This window comes from Cavia porcellus, unplaced genomic scaffold, assembly GCF_034190915.1.
Source record: "Cavia porcellus strain 051 isolate PalLab524CR breed Dunkin Hartley unplaced genomic scaffold, mCavPor4.1 scaffold_1, whole genome shotgun sequence".
Classification (NCBI taxonomy): Eukaryota; Metazoa; Chordata; class Mammalia; order Rodentia; family Caviidae; genus Cavia; species Cavia porcellus.
Genome location: NW_026947484.1, coordinates 66853223 through 66876971, shown reverse-complemented (window position 1 = coordinate 66876971; position 23749 = coordinate 66853223). Strand labels below are relative to the sequence as shown.

General features: G+C 39.9%; 1 long non-coding RNA gene and 1 pseudogene across 1 annotated transcript; one reads left to right on the top strand and one right to left on the bottom strand.

Moving 5' to 3' along the window:
* Positions 1-256: 256 nt before the first annotated feature.
* LOC134476200 (uncharacterized) lies at positions 257-10776 on the bottom strand. Its single transcript, XR_010047758.1, has 4 exons — positions 9208-10776; positions 4420-4574; positions 1482-1557; positions 257-1402 (listed from the first exon to the last, which is right to left on the bottom strand). It is a non-coding gene; the product is annotated as an uncharacterized LOC134476200 (long non-coding RNA).
* Positions 10777-11067: 291 nt separating this feature from the next.
* On the top strand, positions 11068-14176 carry LOC106028146 (PHD finger protein 3-like; annotated as a pseudogene).
* The last annotated feature ends 9573 nt before the right edge of the window (positions 14177-23749 follow it).

Here is a 23749-nt window from a genome sequence, read left to right as displayed (position 1 = left end):
CCACCCTGAGTCCCTGTGCATTGTTCTCCACACTCATGTTTCTCCCTGTCCCCATCACTCTCTGGAGTAGCCTGTGCTGTGTGCATATGTACTTATCAGTCACTCTGTTGCTCATGATTATAGGCATGGCAAGGCATACATTTGTGCCTATTGTATTTACTTCTACTTTGCTGGACCCTAAACAATGGTGGCTCTGATAAGGGCCCTATAAACACTGGTTGAATAAATGAATGTCCAGTAAGTGATGGCCAAGGTATGCCTCTGGGGGAGATGATGCATTTATTCCAATGACGCAGCCATTGCTCAAAATATTTGTAGGGCATAGTGAGACCAGGAAAGCCAGAGTCATTTACAACAATCCAGGAAAAAGAAAGTGATGGCTTTGATTGGAACAGGGGTCAGCAAGGGAGAGTGAGAAGTGATTGGATTCTGGATATGGTTTGGAAATAGATCCAATGAGTCAAGGTCAGTTTACAAGTTATTTGTAGAATCAAGCCTTAGTGCTTAAGACAGATCATTCCTTTCCAAGAAGTAAGATAAAGCATTTATTACACACATTATTCTCTAGCTCCACAATCACATCACATCAGCTGTTGCAGAAATCAAATTTTCTCTTGAAAAATGAAACTCAGAATCTCTGAAGATACTCATAGGCTCTGAAGGCAATTCTTTACGTGATAAAAGAATAATGCTTGTTTTTATTGAGCACATTTTTATATCCAAGTGACTTAATTCTTCCAGCAGTTCTCTGAGATGTGTTATTAATCCCATTTTTCAGATGAAGGAAATGAAACTCGGAGAGGTAAACAAATTTCCTTAAGAGCCGCCAGCTGCTGAGGGGGAAGATTTAAACACAGTCTGATTCACGAATTTTCCTCATGAGCAAGAGGTGTTAGGAACACCCATTTCCACACTCCCTAAGAGGAGAGGACTCATCTGAAGAATTTCAGCCATGTCTTATTTTTATCTTTCTCCTCCTTCATTCTTATATCTCATCAGCACGACTTCCGGGGAGAGTCCAGGCTCATGGTGACTGAAGGAAGAGCTGGCGTCTGGGCCAGGTCTGTTTCCCTGGCTCATGGCAGCTGTTCAGGGGCCAAGGTCCTGGGCGAGGTGGGGCCCTGGCTCCTCCAGACACTGCTGCTGTGTGGGGCAGCAGAGTACAGCAGGAGAAAGCATTGCCATTGCCATTGCCATTGCCATGGGGACCAAGCTTCCCGGCCTGAGTAGCCAGCATTGTCTCCTGCACAAGGACCGATTGTTTGATTGAAATAGAGAATGCTTCTCACTGGCGATTTTGGCTTACACAAAGATTCACATTTCAACAATGGCTCCTTTTGTAATGCGTGTTTTTTTTTCAAGCTTCTGTGACTCTTTTTCAGACTTTCAATAACTGTAATTCCTGCCATGGAAGAATTAAAGAATTTCGGTATGTGATCCTGTGTGTTGGGCTCTAGTGGAATAAACATCTCATAACATACCAATATTAAGGCTCTGTGTTGTCCTGAGCAGACTCTGGGATTCTCGAGGCAGCCAGGTGCAGAGGGCCAGACAGTCCTGGGATGGGAGAGAAAGATTGGTGGGTGGGAACCAGCATTGCCAGAGAGCTCCAATGATACTGTAGACATCTTATTTCATTTGACTCTCAAAATCCCCCAAGCAGTTGTTATCCATGTTTTACAAATGAGAGATGTAACTAGGTAACTGGAGCAAGACCATAAAGCTGGGGAGAATGAAATTTGGGATTTGTTCCCAAGTCTCATTCCAAACGGGCTCTCTCTCCAGTTCCTATTGCACACTTCCTTGCTGACCTCCCAACTTCAGTTTTCTCGAATGATCCACCTGGCTGGAGGTAGGTATGCCATGGTACCTCCATGGTATATGCATGTGTCTAAGAGAGCACAGGATAGGTGTTGATAAAATCAAATTGTCTTCCCTCCTCTTTGCATCCATTTCATTTCCTCACTTGATTTTTCTTTTGTTCTTCTCTCTTGTATTCTTTCAACTCTTGCTTTCTTTTCCTTCCCTTACGCTTTCCTCTGTAGTGAGAATAAAACCTAAAAGTCTTATTCTCAGTGGCAACATAGATTTTTTAAAAATTTCCAAGAAGTAAATCAACAATAACTGGTCCATGTGAACAGAATTCTAAGGTTTTATTGAAGATATAAAAGGAGATCTGGACAGATAGAAAGCTATCCATGTGGCTGAAAGAAGGACAGTGTTCTAAAGATGCCAACTTTCCAAATTAATTCATGCATTCATTGCTGTCTTATTAAAACCATACCATGAGATTCACAGACCATGAAAACTGATTTTAGAGTTCATATCAGGGCAGGGGATATAATTCAGCGACAAGAGCCTGCCTGGAAAGCACAAGGTTGTGAGTTTGATTCCCAGTGCAAAAAACAAAAAAACAGAGTTCATATGAAAGAGGAATGCCTTAGGACAAGTAATAAAACTACAAAAAAAAAGAAACAACAGCAGGGCTGGGGATTTAGCTCAGCAGCATAAGCACCTGCCTTCAAGCAGGCAGTTGTGAGTTTGATCCCTGGGGGGGGGGGGAGGGGGGCAACAGCAACAAAGGACCTGATTTTCCAGTTATGTAAATATACTATTTATACTGATTTGAACAATATTATATTGGTTTAGAAAAAATGAACAAAAGAAACTAAAAAGGAACAAAGTTATGTACAGAGAGATACTTAGGAAAGGTAACATCTCAATATGAAAATTGTAGACTGCCCAAAAATTATAAAAATTGTTGTTGTTCCTGAAAAACATGCATTTAGATCCCTACATCACATCATGTGTACAAAATTCAATTGACTTAAATTGTGAACATTAAATTTTTAAAAACCCAAGTCAGAAAGGAGCTAGAGTAAAATATAGCATGTCAGTTTTTATAATTATAGAGCAAGATGAAGGGTCTCCTAAAATAAATATATACAAATTCTAGGAGATACTAGTAAAAGGCCGACAGATCACATTTCAAGCAAATTAAAAGATCTTGCTATGGATATGACTTGAATTTTCCCTCCAAAACTTCATGTGCTGGAAAGTTGGTCCCCAGAGCAGCAACGTTCAGAAGTGGTAGTACTTACTGTTAAGAGGCTGAGCTCACAGGTCATTTGTGCATGCTCCCCACCCCAAGGGGTGTGGGGCCTCTACTCTCTGGCTTTCTGTCCAGACAGAAAGTCTTCCTGTCTTGCATATGTTTCTGCCATGAAGCAAGCTACCATCAGGCCTTCGGCAGAGCCCAAACCTATGGGTTTGCCAGCCATGGACTTTCAGCCTCCAAAACTGTGAGCTACATAAACCTCTTTCTTCATAGATAAACTGTCATAGGTATTTTGTTATGATGACTCAAAACTAATATAGATCACACACACAATCCCCAAAAAGGTTTTGTGAAAGTCTATATAATATATATAAAACTGAGTGTAATACACAATATATATTAAAGGGTCCTAAAACTATTATGTAAGACAGAATACAAAACTGGGCAAAAGACATGATGATACAATTAACAAATTTTAATAAAATATAAAAAGACCATTAATCTGAAAAGTAAAGGAAGTGAAAATAAACAAGATATTGTATATAACCAACCACGTTGGGAGAAAGAAGGACAGGAAAGGAAAACAGAAAGAATTAAGATGGTTATATACACGTGCCAGCTCCCCATGAGGAACGTGACCATCGTATGCTGCAAAATGTGCAAATAAAAACTTTGAAAAATTAAAATTCAATAGATGACCAGAGGTGCAGTTGGTGGTAGAACATTCATCTAGCAGGCACAAGACCTGATGTTCAATTCCAAGCACTAAAACGCTTTTTATCAGCTTGGTAGTAGGATTATCAGGTAGAAATGACAGACAATTCCATATACAGTTTCTAAGAAGACTATAAAAGTGTTCCAAGTTTTTTTTTTAAAAAGCAAGAAATCAAGCACTATGGATAAGGAACGCTTGAGTATTTTCTCTTCTTGTATTTGTTTTTGTAAAGCTGCACGTGGAGCCTGGTGCCTGCTAAGCAGTAGCTGTAACATGAAGTCCTTCACCAGGTTGGGCTGGGCTTTGCCTCCTACGTGTCTCCGATTTGTGTTACTTAAGGCGAGTACATGTTGCTGTGTAAACAGTGATAAGAGAAATCATACTTAATGTGATTCGGGTAACCATGGCAGTGCTGTTACAACTGGCACCTGTCCAGTGAGTTTCCCTGGAGCCCAAGACCATGCCTTCCAGGGCAGGGTAGTTGGTGGCACTGAACCAGGGGTTGAGGTCAAACAGAACAGCACTGAATCAAGGCCAATCTACCACAAAGAGGGAAGGACGGCATCATGGCTGCTCTTCTCTCCCAGTTTAATGTGCTAGCTGTCTACAAGATACTCAAGATTCAGCCTCAGAAAGAATTACTGACTTGATTTCCCCGTCAGCGGTGAGCTTCAGTGGAAGTCCTTTGGGCAGCAGGAACCAACAACGAGGCACCGTTTGCTATTTCTTGGCCAACTCCCTTCTGCCCAAGGAGAAACCGCACCAGGCTTCTGTATCTCCAAAGTCTTCATGCTTGTTTATCTGGAACATCAAGAGGAAAAAAGAAAAAAGAAAACTTAAAAATCTTAAACTTCTGAGACATCACATATGATATGACATCATAAGATATGACACACAAGTGGAAAAGTTCACACGATGTGAAATACGGCTTCACACACAAAATTACTTAACATATTTTATAAAATTACTTCTAGCCTATTTTCATCAGAAATGTCTGAAACATAAACGAACTAATTGTTTATATTTGAGTCCTATCTGTGAGATACCTCATTCTGTATTTGCAAATATTCTGAGATCCATAGCATCTGAATTCTAAAACACTTCTAGACCTATGTGTTTTAGATAAAAAATGTTCAATCTCTCTAAATGTACATATATGCATGAAAAGTATGTATCAGATTTGCACTCCAAATCATTTCTGGAAAATTATTTTTGAAAAATTAAGATGTTATTATTTAGAACACAATTATTCTATGTATTTCTTTATATGTGTATTCACATGATTTTGTTCCTTTTTTTGCACTATTTTGAAAAAGCTTTTCCAGTTAATTTTTGTCTTCTAATTGTTTATATTTTCAGATTTTGTCAAATGACCATATTAATTTGCCTAAGGCTAGTCTGATAGTTGAACACCAAAAGCAGAGTGAACTTGGGTATGGAAATCAAGAGATCTTGAGTTTACCATTCTAGGTCACTCATCTATGTGACCGTGGCATCTAAACTAGTTTAGAGTGGCCTCTAAACTATTTTACAGATGCATGAGTTTCTTTAGCTATAAGTTAAGTGGATGAGGTGACAAGATTTCAATCTTTCCATCAATAAGGATCAAAAACTTCAATTATTGGAGTGTGGAACAATTTGCAGACGAAGCATAGAAACAACAACGTCAAAACATTCATAACTACATTTAATAAGTGTTTACTGTGTGCCAAAACCTAAGCTATATTTTTTAATGTATTATCTTGTTTGATCCTTGTTACAATCCTTTGAGCTAAAGATAGTTTCCTCTATTACACTACATAGATGAAGAAAACAAGGCTCAGAGAGAATAGAACTTTCCCCAGGTTCCTCAACTAAAGTCTGGAGTTTGGATTGGAATTCAGGTCTAATTCTGAAGACTGTACTTTTAATGCAAGAATTAAGGTGGTGCATGATTTTTTTATGGGCTACATTTCCATTATAGCATTATTACTGTTAGCTAGAGGTGGGAAAAACCAGAAAGCAGACAACATGCAGCTACTGAGTCTCTTTAGTTTCAGGAAATGAGTGGAACCAAAGGTCTGTTCCACTGCTTGGAAAGTTCAGTTGTGGTGGGCCAAGAGATTTCTACACTAGGCTGGAAATTTATGGCTGTGAGGGCAGTCTGAAAATTTTTACCAAGATGAGAAGCGATTTGAGCAGTGGAAGACAAATGAATCTCCCCGTAGAGCATTAGAAAAGACACTTCCAGGTCAGGTTCCCAGGGCGCCTGGATGTCAGCAAATTCACTTATTGTGTGACTGAGAAGTAGAATTGTTTTCCAGAGCTAATGCTACTAAAGCTTTCTGTGGTATTGCACTGAGATACATTTAAAAAAATAAAAAAAACCCAAAGGCAATTAGAAACAACCAAAACATTTGGAAATGAAGCTTTAATTCCTAAATTTCCTAAGCTCTTCATCAACAAAAATCAGTACTTTTTTAGTCATGAATATGATGCACAGAAAATTCAAAAAGCAATCGATTCTAAAATGCTTCCCGGAGTGCTCAGGATATTCAGGACTGAGCCATTTTCACTTGTCTTATTTCACTACATTTATTTGCAAGTGTTCCTGTGCACAGCCTCTTGAATAGCACTGCTCTCCAGGTTTTGACAGATGAATGGGAATGTAATGCTTTACACTCAAGGCAGACCCTTAGAATGTCAAAGAATAAAATTCACAATGAACTATTTACATAAGAGCCTCCAGCAAATGACAGCAGGCTTCTCTTATTTGGCTTAGGTATATAAGATGCTTGAAAACTTTTAAAATCACATTCGAGCAGGTCGGTCTTAAGTTTTGTTAACATACCATCATCCTCAGCCTCCAAGAAGCTCTATGGGGACACAGAAATCAAAATTAAAAATTAGGTTTCACTCCAAAAAACACTGACTTTTTCTAATGGCACTTAATTTTGCTCAGTGCCAAACCCAATACCTTTAAGCCTGTGAATTAGAGCATTTTATCTTTCAGTCAAATATCCCCTCCCTGCTGGGGCATTAATCATTCATGACTTTTGGCTCTGTACGCTGTCAAACATTATACTTAGTGATAACCATTGGGTAGACTAAGTTTTACTGAAGGTGCAAATGTGAAGAGATCTGGATGTTAATAGGTATGAGCGCGCGCGCGCGTGTGTGTGTGTGTGTGTGTGTGTGTGTGTGTGTGTGTGTGTGTTAGAAGGAGCTACAATAAATGTTAGTTATCTTGAAGAATTGGAAATAAAAGAAACTGAGTCACCACTTCTTTGTAATTCCCACAAATGTTTCCACAGGCTCAGTGCTCCACAAATGGAGAGAGTTACAGAGTGAGATGAGACTGCAAAAGAGAAAAAGTCGTATTGAAGGTTTGAAGTTGCATTTAACAGAAGCTTAATATTTAGACAAAGTACAAGAATGTCAGAACTGGAGCACACGTTAGTGGCAACTTGATACATTTAAGAAATTATTTTGGCTGCCATTTACTCAGGGTAGCTATACTCAGATGACATACTCAGATGATAGCTGAGTCCCTTCCACTGTTCGATGAATCGGACTTGACTACATATTGAATATATACACCAGGAAAATGAACTCAAGTGCTCTAGAGCTGTTGGACCTACGAGAAAATGTAGAGACTGAGTATTTAAAAACTCCCACTTTGCAAATGAGAAACAGAAGCCAGAAAACTTGCCCACGGTGACACATTAAGTTGATGAATGTATCCTGTGAATCTCAACTTTCTGACCTTTGGTCCAGTGGCTTTTCATGGTTTACCTTGGGAGAAAGTCATTACACTTTCTTGGTTTTTGGTTTTGTTGTTCCAAGAGAGGGTCTCACCATGTAGCTCACACAGGATTTCATCTCTTGGCAACGCTTCTGCCTCAGTCTCCCAAGTGCTGGGATGACAAATTTCCTCAGTATAAAATCTAATTTTTTCTCCTTGTGTCCTGAGATTTATTTTTAAACGCATCTTCCAAAATCTTATTCCCATTTACCTCCCATCCATTCCCATAAGAGTGTACAACCTAACTGATTATACCTGCAATGCTCCAAAACTTGTTTTCATATGTTGATATTAGGTTGTCTTTGTAGAGAATAAAATTTTAAATGGTTATATAAAAGTCGATTTTTCCATTAAAGGGAAAATAACATTTTAGTGTTAATTTTTTATAAAGGTTACTTCTTTCAATCATCTGTGTGTTTTGCTGAAAATTACTTAGTTGTCTGCTGTTGTGGCAGAATGAATAGATGAAATCCTCAAGAGGATGCAAATCCTCCTTATAAACAGATTCCAGCCTCCCGTTTGTTATGCTAATGATTCAAGCAGCAAATGTGAAAATTTTGAGCTTGACTTTCCAGCATCTGCTAATGTTCATCCAAAAAGATGAACAACAAAAACATCAAGTTCAAAGAATATTGCATTAAAAGTTGAACTATCTATGCTTTCTTGCCACTGTGTATCTTTTTTTTTTTTTTTTTTTTTTTTTTTTTTGTCTTTTTCATTTTTATCGGTACCGGGGATCGAACTCACGACCGCCTGCTTGCAAGGCAGGTGCTTATGCCGCTGAGCTAAACCCCCAGCCCACCACTGTGTATCTTGAATGAATCAACGTCTCTGAGCTCTGATAACATAATCTGTAAAATGAAAATGATTAAGCCTACTCTGCTGACCACACTCCTTTACAGAACCCACTGATAGCTTCCCATAACAGTGTTAGTAGTCAGAACAGTGTTATGGAAGTGGCCTAACGTGTCCTTAGTGAACTCATTTCCTGTGTGCTCCCTCTGACGGTTACTTAAGCATCCCAAGCACATTTCTAGTTCCTCCATTTCAGAGCATTTCCTGCCTGCTGCCCTTGCCCTCAGTATCATTCCTCTGTCCTTCTCCTTTGTACTGCTGCTTCATTCTCTGGGTTTGTGCCAGAATGGTTTTGGAGGAGCGTTCCTCGCTATTCCTTTAAATATAGTCTCTTCTCGCTAATGTGATTGCACTGCTTTTTAAGCCACATATGAATATTTAGTTCTTCATATGTTTGTCACTACTGTCATTGTATATGTAAAAATATATAGTTATTTTTCTATTATTATTTATCACTTCTCCAACAAGACTATAAAATCCTTGCGGGTAGGAACCATATCTACATTATACACTGCTGTATTCCTGACCTCAGGGTGCACAGCACAATACTGTTTCCAATTCAAAAAGGGAGATATTCTTGAAAACAGAGTAAGAAAACAAAATTATGGGCCAATATGCCTCATGCATATAGATGGAAAAAGACAACATTAGAAATGTGCCCAGGCACCAAAAATGTGATTGTAATTTGTAACCAAGTGGAGTTCATCCCAGAAAGGAAAGGTTTTTTAGCATCTGAAAATCAGTTAATGTAATGTACTATATTAATGGGATGGCAGATAAAAATCGTATTATCACCTTTGACCGGTGCAGCTCCCCAATGAGACAGTAAACACTTCAGGTGGGTAACAGGAACTGCCAACTTTATTGTTGTGGGTTCTGGCTTATATATCTGACTGTAGCCAATCAGGCTGCCACGAGGGCTGCCACGAGAAGGAAGGGCTGGAATGAGACACGGGCTCTGGCTAATATACTCAGCTGTGGTGAATATGAAGTGAGTACAGGGTGACTAATTTGGAGAGGGACGTAGCGCATTGCGGAAGCTGGCGTGGTCCTTAGTCCCGGGTGGGGTATGGTATGTTGAGCACCTGCGCCCAACAACCTTGATGCAGGAAAAGCAAACTCTCAACAAACTTCCTTGATCTACTAAGGAGCATCTCTGAAAAAATAGTAATTAATACTACACAGAATATGGAAGACTGAATGCTTTCCCTCTATTATGAGCAAAACAAAGATGTCATTCTGATCATTTACATTCAACATTGTATTGGAGGAGTCTAGCCAATAACAGAAAAATATTAATAAAGACAAATAGATTGGAAAGGAAGAAGTAAGTTTTACTTGCAAGTTAAAAAATAAAACAAACCTACTACAATTTACGATGTAAGTTTAAAAGGCCATAAGACGCATGGTCAATATACAAAAATCAATTTTTAGACTTTATTTTTAATGGACACATACATCCATAAAAATAACATATATTAATGGGGTACCATATGTCAATGCATGATACATTGTGTGATGCTTAAATCAGGTTGAATATACATCCATAAAAATAATATATATTAATGGGGTACCATATGTCAATGCATGATACATTGTGTGATGCTTAAATCAGGTTGAATATATCAAACTCTTCAGTAAACACTTCATTACGGAGAAAATGTCCAAAATCCTTTGCTTTAACTTTGTGAAATATACATTATCTACAGTCTTAATGTGCAACAGCACACCAGAACTTTCTGCTCCTAGCAGTAAATTAGTACTCATCGTCAATCCTTCCTACTGTTCTCTAACTCACTCCCCCAGGCCCCGGGCTCACCGTAGCCACCATCACACTCTCGACTTCTTGGAGCTCAACTTTTTTAGATTGCACATTTGTCTCTCTGAGCCTGGCTTATTGCACTCGCCATAAAAACTTCACGTTCTAGCCATCTTGTCGCTCCTGGCAGAATGCCTTTGTCCTTCAGGGCAGAAGGCTCGCCCGCCGTGTAGACAGGTCCATCAGACCCTCCTCAGCTCGTCACTGCTGGACACTTGCTCCCATTATAGGGCTGCAAGGAACTCGGCGTGCAGGCATCTGGCGCTACCTCCCCTGGACACACAGCCTGCAGTGAGACTGCTGAATCCCCACGCGGTGCTTCTGACTTTATTTTCAGGAAATTTCGCACAGCTGCAGGAGTTTGCACTCCCACCAACGGTGGGTAAAGCTTTCTCTACCTCCTGCCGGCACCAATTATCTGTACTGTTTTTGATACCATTCGCACAGGGGTGTGGGGATACCACACTGTGGTGATTTCATTTCGATCAGTTAGCAACAATCAAAAAAATAAAATTGAGGAAACGATCTCGGACTCCGAAGGTGAAACAGCGGACCCGCCCCCCCCCCCCCCCCCCCCGCCGGCACCGCCGGCTGCGGGGTTCCGGGGCTGAGTCTGCGGCTGCGCCCACACCCGCGAAGCTGACAGGCCTGCGCGCCAGAGGCGCCGAGGCTGTGGAGACGACGGCGTCGCCAACGTCTTGCGTCACGCGCCTGCGTCCTGCGTATGCTCGCGGCGGTCCCGCCGGCCCCTCCCTCTCCGCTTTGGCGGCCTCTATCTTTTGTCGGCTGCTTCTGCGATCAGTCAATGCGAGGGTGGCTGAGAGACATTCGGGGAAATGGTTGATACCTTTAATCATTTAATTCCCACTGAACACTTAGATGGCGCCCTGTTTCTGGGCTCCGACCTCGAGAATGAAGTCTGTGAGGGTTTTAGTGCAAGTCAAAGCATCTTGAATCACTCACAGAAGAACATGCTCAGCGATAAGAGCCCATGCTGGAGTCTGCAAAGGAGGTTCTTTTTGTCTATTTTGGATAGCAGTGATCCCAGTCTCCAGATGTCTTGTTCAACGGGCTAATGTTGCGGAGCGCTCTTTAAGTGAACTTCTACTTGGATGGAGACGAGGGTTAGGTAACTTCTTGAGGTTCCTTCTGACCCCTGGATGGATGTTTGTGCAGTGCGCTAAGTAGCGTGAGTCATCAGACTTCCTCTCGCTTGATTCTCAAGGTCTTGATGTTGTGGATGAAGGAGTTGTTAAAGGGGAAACGATACCATGCGTTAAGAGTTGGTTTACCTAGAGCCGGGCGTGGTGGCTCATGCCTGTAATCCCAGCACTCAGGAGGTTGAGGAAAGAGATTGTTGCGTGTTCCAGACCAGCCTGGACTACAAAGTGAGCTCAAGGCCAGCCTGAACTGCATAGCGAGACCCTGTCTCAAAAAGACCAAAAAAAAAAAAAAAAAAAAAAAAAAGAGTTGGTTTACCTAACAAATTTGAGGGACACAGTAAAAAAAAACACTCAGATCACCAAGAAAATCACCTTGTTTAAGCATCGAACGCTGCACTGTTAAATAGCTACACACATCTGGGAAAACTGCATCCACATCCAAGGCATGGGTGAAACTACCAGAAAGCTGTCAAGTTAAAGAAGTTTGCATATCACTGTAACCTGAGTGCCAGAAGGAGCAGCCGGCCTACTAGACAAATTGAAGTGATAACCACAGGTATCAGTGACTTCAAGTCATTCTTCAGTGTTGTCTTGCCTTAAAATGAAGGCTGATGCTGGGTTGGATTCCAGCCTAAGTGTAATAATCAGAGAGAAGCCAGTATGCCGTCTCTTGAATTAAATTGCCCACTTCTTTCAGAGACTTGTGTTCCTATTGAAGAAAAGAAAAATGAAGCTCTGATGGAATGTAAAATTAAGACTTAGTAGCTGATTTTTAAGTTTTCAGATAAGAAGAAAAACAAACTAATTCCTTTTTAGGTAAAATAGATGAAACTACTGAACTAAAGATGGCAAAGGAAAAATCTGAGCAAGAATCAAAGGAGATGATAAAATTATCCCATAAAAATGACCAATTTTTTGAGGAACGTAAGTCTGCTGATATTTCTGGTGATGTTGCTTGTGTAAGTGCCGATGGCACAGATAAATCTTGTAGATTTATCTAGTTCAGTGTATGAAGTGACCGAATGTAATTTGCAATTGAATACCATGGATATTGATAAAGCTGAGAAGTCCTTTCAAAGAAATAAAATGGAGCCATTGGATTATTGTGAAGACACAAAATCTAGTGACACAGCTAAAGAGCACCAAGTTTAGAAAATCAAAATTAGTGATGGTTGATACTCATGCTTTTGAACCAAAAGATAGTATTTTAGAAAATGTCCTTTGTGATATATCCGACCAAAATTCAAAACTGTTTGAATATTGTTCAAAGTATTAAAGTGGGGTCTCAGGAGACAATAAACCTTCAGAATGACACAGTCAGCCAGTCTGCTATTGTTTCTTATGTAGAGTAAAGAAACATAAAATCCAAACATATACAATCTGTAACCTGTTTTAAGCAAAACATGACCAAAGATACTCAAAGGCAAATTGTTGCAGCAAAGTGTGCAATAGTGATATTGAGGAATGAAATGCCCAGTCTGCTAGATGTCCCAGTAGGAGTTCATATTCTCTAAAATTGAAGAATGAATTTTAGGAACAACAGAGGTTAAGAGCAGAATATATTTATTGAGAGAAAGAAATCTTCTGTTAGAGACAGAAGGGGTTCTAAGGGTTGCCAAGAACTCCATACTTTTTAGGAACTTTTATAGAGCAAAATCATGAGGTGAGACAGGTCCAAGGTGAGGAAAACATGTGAACTTGCAAGATGAGCACAAAGATGTGGGGAATAAAGATTTCACCCCTCTTACATTGTTGGGAATGTAAACAAGTAAATCAGTATGGAAATCTTTGTGGACATTCCTTATAGAGCCAAAAAGAGAAATGCCATGACCCAGTTATACATCTTACGGATATATTCCAGAAAGAATTGAAAACATAAGTGATACATGAATACCCATGTGTTTATAGCAGTGAAAGTCATCATAGCTAAACTTTGGAAACAGCCTAAGAATCTGTCAACAGATGAATAGATAAGAGAAATTGTGATATTCATCACAGTGGAATAATTTTCAGTTATAGAGTAGAATGAAGTTATCTCATCTTCAGGAAAATGGGTGGAACTTGAGGCCATGATGCCAAGAGAAATAAACCAAACTCAGAAAGTTAACTATGTATGTGAAACCTACAGTATAAATAAATTAATTATTTAAAGGAGAGATGATAGGAAACTAAATATAGGTTCTTAAGACATGGGGATGGGAATGGGGGGAAAGAAGGATGAGGAGTAAAGGAGTTGAAAATAATCAAGATGTATGGACTAATTCCCCAAAACATCACTACAGTTCTATAGTATAAACATGCTCTAATAAAAAAGACATCTAAGAAAGTAAAGTGCAAGTAATGTCTTTTTTTGCTACTGGAGCAAGTTATAGCTAAAGAGTCAGAGTCTTATAACCCAGTTTTGTTTTCTGTAATGTTAAGAAGTGGGACCTTCAAGAGGAGAGGAAGTCATAAGATTCTCCCTTGTGAATGGATTAATACTGCTATCTTGGGAATGGGTTGCTTATCACCAGAGTTGATCAGTATAAAAGCAAGCATGGAGCTGGGCATGGTGGTGCATGCCTGTAATCCCAGAACTTGGGAGGCTGAAGCAGGAGGATGGTTGTAAGTTCTAGACCACCCTGAGCTACAAAGTGAGCCCAAGGCCAGCCTGAACTGCATAGAGAGACCCTGTCTCAAAAAAACAAAACAAACCCAAAAAACAAAAAGCAAGCATGGCTCTCTTTGCTCTCTCACTCATTCTCTCTTGTCCTTCTGCCTTCTGACCTGGAATGACGCAATTCAATGGGCCTTGCTAGTGGCTGGCACCATGTCCTTGAACTGCCAGCTTCCAGCATTATGTCAAAATCACTCAGGTTCAGATATTCTGTTACACAGCAACAGAAAATAGACAAGGCACCACTGTTCTGCTACTGCCTGGAGTGCGCTCTCATTCCATTTTGTAGACTGGAGACTACTCCAGGAATCACAAAAGCCGACTAAATAAATCTGTAACTAAATTTGTGGTAATACTGTCTTTTGATATCCCCAAGCAAAGATTTAGGAGCAAAATTCCTGTCTCCAGAAAGGGAACTGCACAGAGCCAACCAGGGCTGCTGTAAAAATAGGGAAATAATTGGGGAGCCAGAACTGACTTTGAAATATATATTAGAACAGGAACAGTACGTGGAGAAGGGCTACAGTCAAAGCAATGTGGCCAGGAGTAGAGCACTGTATCCTGAGTCTGGTACCTGAAAGACAATATCCAAAACCAGCGCCAGTTTCAGAGTGTACACGTAGGTGTGCTTATTACCACTTGATCTTCTTTGTCTATGAAGTCAAATGAACCCTTACTTTATCTCCTCTTGACTTAGAACTTAGCTGACAGACAAAATAAGACAAAGTTTTCATATCCCCTCAAATCTTATGTTTCATTAACATAAGCTCCATTTACCAAACTCAACTGCTTTCTCAGTTGGAACAGAAATAATAGCGCGACTCCACGGAGTTCTTAGGCTACATTCTCTCCAATAAATCTCACTCGTATCTGGCTTCTGATGGCTGCCCCCGTCTCCCACAAGGTCCTTTCTCCACCATGCCCCGCATCCCATGCTCAGGGATGCTCTATTCTCAGCGTCAATGCTATGGATCTTAAAGTTTCCAGGAGGTGAGAGGTGCTAGGCTGTGCTGTGGGAATGGATGACCTTCCAAGTCACAGAGCAATAGGTGCAAAGGCTTGCTCCTCACTTCACTCCTGCTCATCATGGGTCACCACCGCTCTGCTCCTGCTCTTTTCCTCCTGGGACAAAGGCTAATAGATCAGCCTTGAACCAGAACAGTACCAGTCTCATGGGTGAGAAAAAGGAGAAATGGCAGACCACGAATTGGATGTAAAAGCAACTGTGGAAATGACACATGCCACTTCTGCTTACACCTCATGAGCCTGGGGACATCAACAGTACAAGGAAGTGTCACTCTCTCCAGGATACTAGTGTTCAGAAGTAACAGCTCAGTGACAGGACGTTTGCTGCCACCAGGGCACCTGTGGTCTTGCATCGGGGCACGCGAGCCAATCAGGCTGTTCCTCTTCTCTGTGAGAATATATGTGCATTGCATGGCAGCCAGAAGCTCGCAGTCCTTGGCTAGGATAGAGCTGCTGACTGCTGTACTGGGCCAGGCTGGCTTTCTAGTGTTTCTCTTTTTTCCACTCCTGCACAGAGCTGTTCTGTCAAACTGTTAAGAAACACAGCTGCCTCCTTCTCCTCCCATCCTGTTAGCAGCTGGGTCAGAGACCTTCCTGAACTTTCTGTTTGGCCCAAGGCCTCTTCCTGAAAAATCATTTCTGACTGGTTGACCTCTCATCTTAGCTAGCCATTTCATAGTATGCTGCCAGAAAATTCAATTTTTCAATTGGAAGTGTTTCTTCCTGAAGTGACAATTTTTTGGCATTTAAAAAAAATCTATTTTCTTCTGGATGTTGGTCTGCCTGGTATTATTGTCATAGGTTTCCATAATTCTTTTCTGCTTATCTCTCTGTCATGCAGATTTCTCCAGACCTCTCAAGGCTAGGGGGACAAATGAGGTCATGTCTATAAGAACAATTCAAATTTCCCTGGTTCATCTTGCCCACTTGTAAGACTTCCTGACCCATCAATGGTCTCGCCACTCATTTCTCAGTATATTAAAACTGAAAGTCAGGCAAAGGTCCTTTGATTTTCTTCTGTTGGGGCCCCACCCGATGGAAGCCCACTGTTCGTGGACCCAAGCTGGCACTTGAGTTATTTAGGACTCTGGTTATCAGCATGAGATAATTTAATCAAAATTGAGTTTGCCATAAAGGTGCGAGGTCACCTCTCACAATGAGTGGAATATATCTGGCCTTTGAGAAGGTTCTACTAGATTAGAAAAAGGTGACTTTGAAGAAGTTTCCCAGTTTTTCTTATCTGCTTGTCTTTGAGTGTCTGCTTCAATCTTTGAGCCCACACTGCAGAGATTCCCTAGTGTTCTCTGAGTCCCCAAGCCAATTTTAGTGTGGGAGGGTTTCATTGTCCAAGCTTAAGGAGGGTCACTCACTTGTACAAGCTTAAGTATCTCATGGTTTCTCATATATGAGAACCCCAGTATGTAAATGAAACGGAAAATAAAAGATAGACAGTGGGAGTGGGAGGGAGGCGGTGGAGAGAGAGAGAGGGAACTTTTTAGTCTTTATTATTTTTGTTTTTTGTAAACTTAGTTTTAGAGGATTTTGGGGGGGAGGTAGTTTGAGACAGTGTCTCACCTCAAACTAGTTGTGATTCTCCTGCCTCAGCCTCCTGAGTGTCAAGCTACTTTTTAAGACTTTCTCTTTATTGCTTGTTTTCAGAAATTTGTTTGTCATGTTCCTTAGTGTGGTTTTCTTTGTGCTTTGTAAAATTTCTGTTCCTTGATTTTAGAATCTTGATTTTTGGTTTGCATGGAAAATTTTTGGCTAAGCTTTCTTTAAATAATTTTTCTTTGAGACTGCAGCCCTTCCAGGGGGAGAACCAGCAGTGTCTCCTGAGATCCACGCCATGTTGGAACTGAGGACGCTGTGAAAACAAATGACCATCCTGCCTCCCTGCTTAGCAATAATGAACATACTGCTACATGGCCTAGAGTCAAATATCCCCTTCCCCTATCCTCCCCCCCCATTGGCAAATGGGAACCAGAAATCTGAGCATCTCCTGGCAGGTTGACCATAGCAAATAAGGGGGACTTCCTTCGACCATTTCTTTGAAGGCAAATATTTTTATTACTGTTTTGCTCTTTTCTAATTAATGGTACTGCTCTATTCAATATTCTGTTTTGATAAGTTCTGTAGTGTTCTATATTTCATATCATTTTGATATACCTGACTGAAAGAACAACTATTATTATAAAGATAACAAAATATACTGTGATACCTATTACTGTTATCCCGGTAACCTGCTGTGAAGTTCTGTACCAATTTCACTGTACGATCTTAGTTGGCTTTATTCTGACTTGTTCTGTTGTATACTTTCAAAATAAAAAAAATAATAATAATTTTTCTTTCTTCTTCACTCTTATTTGCATAATCCAATCATACATACATTGTTATTCTCAGTATTTGTCAGTGTTCACTAATGCTGTGTTCACGTTCCCATCTTTCTCCTTCAGGTGCTTGTCTCTTTTCTCTGCAAAAATCTTGCTATGCTTTCAAGTTCACTGATTTTTTCTTCTATAGTGTCTGGTTGACTGTTCATGCTACCCAGTGTATTTTTCATTGAGATTTTTTATTTTAGGTTTGTCTCTAGTTGCTCCGTTCAGGCCTTTCTTATATCTTATGTTTTTCTCCTAATAACATTGTATAGATTTCATTTTCATCCTTGATTGTATTACCTTTCATTTATGGATTGTATATGTCCCATACTTGAATTGCTTTGTGTACATACCTTGTAATTTTTAATTGGATGCTGGATGTTGTATTGTATAGTGTTTGGAGTGAAATGTTATTGTCTTCCTTTATAAATGTTCAATATTTCCTGACAGATAGGTAAATTATTGACAAGTTGGTTGATTCTTTGAGATTGTTTTAAAGCATTTTTGAAATGCATCTTAAATAGTCTTTTTCTAGAATTAATTTAGTCCTGCTAGTGTATCTTTTGGGGGTCTCTACTAAATGCTCTCAAAGAGATCTCTTTAGCTTTGTTGAAACTTCTAGATATTTATCTTTCAGCTATCTAGTACTTGTTCTTTTTTTTTTTTTTTTGTCTTTTTGAGACAAGGTCTCACTATGAGGTTCAGGCTGGCTTTGAGCTCACTTTGTAGCCCAAAATGGTCTTGAACTTGCAATGATCCTCCTGCCTCCTGAGTGCTGAGATTACAGGTGTGTGCCACCACACCCGGTGTTTAGTACTTGTTCTTTCTGCAAAATTGTTCTTTTCCAGTTTCATAAGGTCTTATTGTATAAATTTATAGGTCAGTATTTTGTTGAGATTCAAGATAATTAATATGCAGATTTTCAGAGTTGTCTGTGTAGCTCTGTTCCCTCCCATAGTCTGTCCAATGTGAAATTCAGTCTCTCTCTCTCTGTCTCTCTCTCCCTCCCTCCCTCCTTCTCTCTCTGTCTCTCTCATTGATTCAGGATGGTTGTCAGATTCTTCCTGTGTTACAGTTTAATGACTAAACTTGTTTTAGTTAAGATAAAGGCACAGCAGTAGCAGAGGCCACCTCTTTTCTCAGGGATCAAAGTCTGCTGATGCTACCTTTCTTCATAGCGTGTGATATAGACTCTTTCTGCACTATTTTGTCCGTGTTCAAGGTGGAAAGTTAATTTCACACTCTTACTCCTTGGAGCCAGAATCAAAACCGCACAGACTTGTGACCTCAGCATTTAGGGCCTGAGGCGGAAGGACTGTGAATTCAAGTCCAGACTGGGCACCGTAGGGACTTAGTGAGACCGTGTTTCAGGATGAAACATAATGAAGGGCTTGGGGTGAGCTCAGGGCAAAGGCTTTCATTTCAACCTCCAGTACCATAAGCACCAAAACAATGCTCTAATTCAGTGTAGCTTCTGCATCTGTATACTAACCAGGTGTCATAATTGAGGGCATCGTTGAGCGATGATTATCTGCTATTTTCCCCAGAGCCCTTGTTCTCTCTTGTATATAACAAGGTGAAGGAGGTAAGACACAGGTGATGCTACCACCAGCCACCATCCCTAGATGGGAGGAAAGGGTCTCTCGCTTGAGGAAAGATGACTGGGTGAAGTAGCTGTACCCATTGTTTTGGGGGATCTGGTAAATATAAATACAGCCCATTCTCCTATGGTCTTTGCTCTTAGAGTTTTGTGTGTTTACTACAACGTATTTCCCATGGCCGTATTTTTGCATCATACACATATTGACTCTTGTGGGAGTGTACATGAAATTTGTGAAAAATGAATGTGTACACTTGAATGAAGACATAGCTGGCTGTGTGTGCCCTGACTATCAAATGTGAAAAGATATACTGTTGGAAAAAAGCAATTAGAGCAGAATACAAAAATAGTTTCTAAAATGTGGATGTTCTGAAAGCTACCTAAGCCCCACAGTAATTATAACCCTAACCACACAGCAATACTGATGCTAATATTTATACATACTAGATGATAATTTAGATATTTTAAAAGCCAAGATGAGTTAGTGTCAGTTTAGTTTGCCTTTTTCCTTCCTAAACTAAAAAATAATCCTGCATTGCAGGAGGTTAAAACAGGAGGATCACAAGTTTGAATCCTGCCTGGGCAACCAGAGATTTTGTAAGACCTTGTCTCAAAATAAAACAAAAGTACCAAAACATACAAACAAACAAGAAAGTGAGAATTTAGCACACAGTGAAAGCCAAGGCTCAATCTCTACAGCTGAAAACAGAAGCAAAAACAAAAATTTTGGAGAAAGGCTCAGTGTATCAAAGACTCTTATGTTGTGACTTACAGGTTGGAATTAGTTGGTTTCATCATTCCTGTATCATTAAAAGTAAATTCATGATTGTTTTTAAATACTGATTATGAGGTGACTATTTTTAATAAAAAATTATTTTCCCACTGCTTAATAAACTGAAGTTTATTTGCCTTCTTCAAAAAATACAAAGATTATTTCCAAAATATTGTAAGTTAAACGTGAGATGATTGATTATTTTCTCTTTACAGATTTTGGGTATTTATAGCTACATCAAAATGGTTTGGTAGCATTTCCTAGAACCATTTTCCATTTGTATTACAGAGATAGAAACAGAGAGAGAGAGAGAGAGAGCACAATTGGTTTGTTGACAATTGGCACATCATCCAGTGTTCAAAAATATTGACATATTATCTGACTGAAGGAAAATCCTTAGATCAATAACATATTAAAAGAACAGGATACTAAATCGTATTCTTCAATATGATCCCAACTATGTAAGCCAAACTCAGAGACATATATAACATTAGATGATATTTTTGTTTAAATATTATAAAGAATACAAATACTTGAAACACCAGCAGCTGAAAATTTAAAAGTTGTTTAAAAAAAAGAAAACCAAGTAAAACCTCCAGAATTTAAGGAAAAGTTCAAAGAAAATATCATGATACTAGATGAGAAATACTGTTTAAATTTCAGATTCTAGAAAGCACTTATATAAGTAGTCACTGATTTGGAAAACTTAAAGCCCCAAAGAAGTGAAAAAGAAGAAGAATGTCAATTTATGCCCCCACACTCCACCAAAAGCTCAGAAATTGGTAAGGTTGATTTTCTTTATGACAGAGGTGCAGAACTGCTTTAGGAAGGGAAAATGACAAAAATTATGTGGCTCTCTGAGCTTTTCATTTTCTTGTCTGTCACATAAATCTAATAACATATTTAAGTCACCTTTTGCCATGTCTGATTTAAGAGTAATCACATAGCAGATACTTTTTTCTTCCCTCATGATACTTTTGTAATTTTTTGTTTTGTGCCTGGGATCAAACTCATGACTTTGCACATGCCAGGCAGGTGATTGTGCCACTGAGCTAAATCCCCGCCCTGCTTTTGTATTTTTAAAAGCTTGGAGACAATTCTTTGCATGTGATAGGAAGTGAGTACACACCCGTGGTATAAAAACTTCATGGGTTTGAAGTTGGTTATTCATCTGACAGCATCCTTTTCAGGCTAGGAAAGCTGAAGTGTTATAAAAGATTTTGTAAAGATCTCAGTATTCTGGTATACACTCCTCTCTGGACTCCCGACAAGCTCTCCACCTCTGGAGCTGTTCATAGTTCCCTACCCCACAGCCAAGTTCTTGTGATGTCTCCTAGTGACACAGGGAAATGGAACTCCCGCTATGTCTGCAAGTTCGTGTTCTCTAAAATCGAAGAATGAATTTTAGGAACAACGGATGTTAAGAGTGGAATACATTTAACGAGAGAAAGAAAGCTTCTGTTGGGGGCTGGAGATTTAGCTCAGCGGCATAAGCGCTTGTCTTGCAAGCAGGCAGTTGTGAGTTTGATCCCCGGTACCGATAAAAATGAAAAAGACAAAAAATAAATAAATAAAATAAAGTTGGAGCAGAAGAGAATTTAGTTGTTGAAAAGATTAGCATTAAAAAGAAACCAAGTATTTATATCAGGATAATAGGAAAAATGGCTTGAGGGCATGTGAGGAATCAGCAAGACCCCACTTATTACAGACTCAAGGATGCAATATTTCAGGTACTACTTTCTTTTGAGCAGAGAATTCCAGGCACCCTGTTCCAAGAGGGTCACCAAGAGGACTGATTTTTCTGAATTCAGTTCACAGTGCCTAGCTATCCAGACACTCAACGGCTAATGCAACCATGACTCAAGTGGGTCTGTTACTGCTTGAGCTGGTGGCAGAATTTTGTGCCAACCACTGATCCTATTTTTTCAGGCATGAAGATGCAAGAGCTGTAGGGTTAGGGAGGTTTCAACTCAGATGTCAGAAGAAGGTATGGGAGGTCAAGCAGTGTGTCCCTAAGAGGGTAGTACATGAAGCTGTGAGAGTGAAGCTGACAATACATTGGAGACTTCAGGACTTTGTAGATGCCAGGAGCAAGAAACATCAGCTGAGGAGGCCTGTAAACAGTGAGTGGAGCTGCAAGAGACAGAAGCCATAGCCAGGCATGGTAGTGCACCCCTATAATCCCAGCACTCAGGAGGAGGCAGGAGGATCATTGCAAGTTTGAGACCAGCCTGGGCTACAAAGTGAGCTTGAGGCGAACTCACTGCACAGTGAGACTCTGTCTCAGAAAAGGCAGAGAAAGAAGGGAGAGAGAGCGAGACAGAAAGAGAGAGAGAGAGAGAGAGAGAGGGAGAGAGAGAGAGAGAGACAGAGACAGAGACAGAGACAGAGAGAAAGGGAGAGAGAGAGAGAGAGAGAGAGAAGTCATGAGGGCCATACATGAACTGAAACTTCTAAAACGTGAGTCAAAATATAGCTCTTATTATTTTGTGGGGGTCAGATATTTTGTCCTAGTAATAAGGAAGTAACTAAAACAGCTTCTCAGCACCCCTCATCATCAGAGAATAAACAAAGTACCCAATCCCGACCAATGAGACCTGTGGGGAATATGCTAGCAAACCTCCTAGGAAAGATTTTTTTCTTTTTTCCTTTTTTTTTTGCTTTTTCTTTCTTTTAATTTTTAGTGTTTTTATCTTCTTTTTTCCTTTTTTTTTTTAAATACAGAAACTCCCACCTACCCACCCCTTTTTTCCTGTTTTTGTCACTAAAGAGACTGATTTTTGGAACTACAGCAAGCATTTTGTGGTCATGAGGAGAGACCAAAAAAAAAAAAAAAAAAAAAAAAAAAAATCACAGAGAAGCTGAAACTTGTGCTTTCCTACCTACATATTAAGAAGAACAGACTTTTGTTTACTGAAGCTATTTTTATTCAGATGTTCTGTTCTTTGTAACTGTAAAGCATCTTTCTAGTGCATTCATGATAAGCTCGTATTGTGTGGCCTTGTAATGAGCACAGCATCCTAACAACCAGGGCTGGTAAAATGGGTGCAGTAATACATTCTTTTTGATTTTGTTTTTATTTACTATTTTTAGGTACTTAAAATTTTCTTTTGGCTAAGCCAAATCAGCATATTAATCACTCTTTGTGCTGGGTTGGGTAATGGTGTTTGCTTGCAAATCTGAGACAGTTTTGTCTGATTGAGATTGAAATCTATTATTGTATAGAAAAAAGAAAGAAGAAAAGAAATTATAAGGGCATGCAATTCAGAAAGATAAAAAATAAGCATCACTCTTAAGGAAACTTCTTCGAAAAGCGTAGTTACATTTTATTGTGTTGCTGTGTGTCCTTCCAGATTGTTTGTCTGCATCTATTTTATTGATTTGTGTTATGACAAGATCGGATTACTTCAGAAAGCAAACCAGGATTGCTAGGGGGCTGTCGGAAACCTAAACTCATATTTACACAGGTCAGAGAAACGCGGTCTGGTAGTCTATCTGAGAGCCCTGAGGGGATTCTCCAGCCTACTTTGGTGAGGTAATCAGGCATATTCTTAATGGACAGTGTTTTCCCTTGTCCACTCTGATCAAGTCTATTCCCAATACCCAAGAGAGCAGATGTTCACCAGGGGTCCGAAGGTTCCCACCGAAAAGGGCGTATTTATTGACTCTGAATCCAGTTTGGAGTCAGCTGGGAAAGGGAAGTCACTTCCTAATGCACACTGAGCCAAAGTGGGTGACAGGTTAGGAGGGCAGAGTCCAGAGCTGTGTGGGGAGAGGAAAGAGGATGACAAGGATGCCTTGGCAACAGCTCTAAGGCCTGTCAAGGGCTCCATTGCCTGGGACAAATAAATGGCTTTTAAGTACTTGGCACACATCCCTGACCTGCTTCTCCACCACCTTAAGTGGCTGAACTTCCAGATTATAGA